The following is a 3,339-nucleotide window of genomic DNA, read 5'->3' on the forward strand; positions in this document are numbered from 1 at the left end:
TGGTTACAATGATAACATCAATCTAGGGTTTGGCATTTCTAATCTTCTTTCTTTTAAAACAGTACTTTTCAGCTAATTTTTAACAAAAATGAGATGTGCCCAGATCAATCTCATTAAATCAAAATCTCAACTTTCTTCAATTACGCTATTATATAAATCTACAACTTGTAAACTTGCAATAAATTAGAAATTTATAACGTGAATGCTACATGCCAATTGCCAACTGACAACTGACAACTTGTAAATTGTAATAGATAAACTTCTCTACCAAAAAACTTCAAATGCGGAGAGAAATCATCAAGCAAGATAATGAGAAGCGTTGTCATCGACCCCATGGCTGCTGCAGCTCTGTTTGTTCTTCTTGTTTCTGCACATTTTACAGCAACAACTGCTCAACAGAGATCATCTAAAATAAGCTTGGGCTCCTCTCTCTCCCCCACCACCAACTCATCATGGCTCTCACCGTCCGGCCAGTTTGCATTTGGATTTTATCCATATCTTGGTGGCTTTGCTATTGGAATCTGGTTTGCTCAGATCCCGGGAAAGACGGTTGTGTGGACTGCATTCAGAGATGACCCATCACTACCAGCAAGTTCTACGCTGCTCTTGACAAGCGATGGTAACCTCAACCTGCAGCCCAAACAAGGTCCAGCCAAATATATCAGCTCCCAATCCGCTTCCTCAGCTTCCATGCTCGACACCGGAAATTTCGTTCTTTATGATTCTAACGGGAACATCGTATGGGAGAGCTTTCCTTCGCTGACAGACACCCTTTTGCCAGGCCAACCTTTGTTGACCGAGGTGAAACTGAAATCTAGCATCTCCGAATCAAACCACTCAACCGGAAGGTTTGTTCTCAGGATGCAGGACGACGGAAACCTGGTGCAGTATCCGATTGATGCTGCTTTCGGGAAAGAGAATTCTTACTGGTTTTCTGATACATATGGCACTGGGAAGAACGATACTTTGAATCTTGACAACGACGGAAAACTTTATTTGCTGAACGAGAGGAACGAAACTGTGAAGACGCTGTACGAAGGTGGATCTGAAGCTGCAACCAACTCCAACATTGCACTGTCTTCCTGGTTTTGATTTCATTGATCAGGGTCAACCAAGTTTGGGCTGCAACATCACTTTTACCCCAGAAATCTGCAGAAACAGGCAGATCAATATCAATTATACAACGCTTACAGTGGAGAATACAGTATGGGAGAATGGTGTACCGCCATCTTTTGTATCAACAGAAGAAAATTGTAAGGCTACTTGTGTTGGGGATTGTAACTGCCTAGCTGCTTCATATGATAACGGAAACTGCACATTACAGAGTTACCCATTAAAATATGGGAGAACAAAACCATTTGCCGCCACCTTCATCGAAGTAGGTAGAGGAACAAACCAACCCTCACCTCCAACTCCAGTCGGAGCAGAGAGCAAGGGAAGTAAAAAGGGGTTAGCAAGAGAAATTCTGTTCATTGTTCTTGCAATTGTTTCTTGTACGTTTCTTGTTGTTGTGTTCATTGTTGTTCTTATACAGAGACACCGGGCTTGGGCATATAGACAGATGCAGGATCAGGAGAATAGAGGATTGACAGAGGGAATTGCTCTGCAATCATTTACTTACGCTGATCTTGAGAATGCGACGGGAGGTTTCAAGGAAGAGCTGGGGAAGGGATCGTGTGGTACAGTCTATAAGGGAACTTTATCTAGCGGTAGCGGCCAGGGGCAGAAGCTTGTTGCAGTCAAGAGATTACACAAGTTAATGGATGAGGGGGAACGAGAGTTTCGTACTGAGATGAGAGCTATTGGGAAGATTCATCACAGAAACCTAGTCCAATTGCTTGGTTATTGCAGTGAAGGTTCCAATAGGCTTCTGGTGTATGAGTACATGAGCAATGGATCACTTGCAGATTGCCTCTTCAAGCATGAGAAAAAACCAAGTTGGGACGAAAGGGTGGGAATTGCACTCAACATAGCTAAAGGAATTCTCTATCTGCATGAAGAATGCGAGACCCAAATCATCCACTGCGACATTAAGCCACAGAACATTCTCATGGATGACAGTCTGTGTCCAAAGATTACAGACTTTGGATTGGCAAGGTTACTGAAGCTGGATCAAACAGGGACCTTCACTGGTATCAGAGGGACAAGGGGGTATGTGGCACCGGATTGGTACCGGAACTTGCCAATAACAGTGAAGGTGGATGTTTATAGCTTTGGGGTTGTGTTGTTAGAGTTAGTATGCTGTCGAATGAATGTGCAGGAGAATGTTCCCGAAGATGAAGCTGTTCTTGTGTTCTGGGTGTTCGATTGTTTTGAGGCTGGTGACCTAGGTAAGCTGGTGGGTGACGAAGTAGTGGACAGGAACAGATAGGAGAGGATGGTTTGGGTGGGTCTTTGGTGCATCCAAGAGGAGCCATCTCTGCGTCCCTCCATGAAGGATGTGGTGTTGATGCTGGAGGGGAACTCAGAAATACCAATTCCTCCTAGTCCTTTCTTAGTTGCCGTTTAATCCATGTCATTGTTTGGCCAAAAATTAAGAGATGAGAAAAGGGGAGCTGAATGCTTCAAATTTCCTCCCCCACCCCCACCACCCCTCTTTTACCAGCTCTAGAGTAATTTCTTACTTGAATTCAATAATGTAAATCCGTGGCTTATATTTCAGCAATGTACAAGTAAACAAGAGACATCTTGCGTTCTTCAGACCTCACTACCTGGAATTCTACCTTTTAAAAATGCAAAAAAAAAAAAAAAGAAAAAGACTTCACTACATACAAATATGCTTATGATTAAGGGTTGTGAGAAAACCAAATCTTTGTGGAAAAATCTGTGTTTATTATGCAAGATACAATCTTATATCTACAATTTAGGAGATTCAGTAATTCAGTTGTAGTAGGAAACTACAACTAGCTAAAGATGCCTAGGGAACTACCAAGATACATCTAAAGATACATGCATGAGGTTTCCTAATACATGCCGACTTCCCAAATACACGCATGAAGATAAGATGAGGATTTTCCAATACTCCCCCTCAAATTGGCGCATGAAGATTTCGAATGCCCAATTTGCCAAGGAAATAGGCGAATTTTTCTTTTCCCAGAGCCTTCGTCAAGATGTCAGCCAACTGTTCTGTGGTTCGAACATGGCAAGTAACAATGTTCCCATGCCGTAGCTCATCGCGAACAAAATGACAATCGACTTCAATATGCTTTGTTCTCTCGTGAAACACTGGATTAGCGACTATGTGTAGAGCCGCCTGATTATCACAATACAATCACGTAGGTTCATCATGCGCTACTCCCAAGGACAAAAGGAGTTTCTTCATCCACTTCAACTCACAAC

The 3,339-nt window shown here is 42.7% G+C and overlaps 1 pseudogene; it reads left to right on the forward strand.

The window, feature by feature from the left end:
* Positions 1-297: 297 nt before the first annotated feature.
* LOC104588871 (G-type lectin S-receptor-like serine/threonine-protein kinase LECRK3) lies at positions 298-2,656 on the forward strand (annotated as a pseudogene).
* The last annotated feature ends 683 nt before the right edge of the window (positions 2,657-3,339 follow it).

This window comes from Nelumbo nucifera, chromosome 1 (assembly GCF_055504915.1).
Source record: "Nelumbo nucifera cultivar China Antique chromosome 1, China Antique-T2T, whole genome shotgun sequence".
In the NCBI taxonomy this organism is placed as follows: Eukaryota; Viridiplantae; Streptophyta; class Magnoliopsida; order Proteales; family Nelumbonaceae; genus Nelumbo; species Nelumbo nucifera.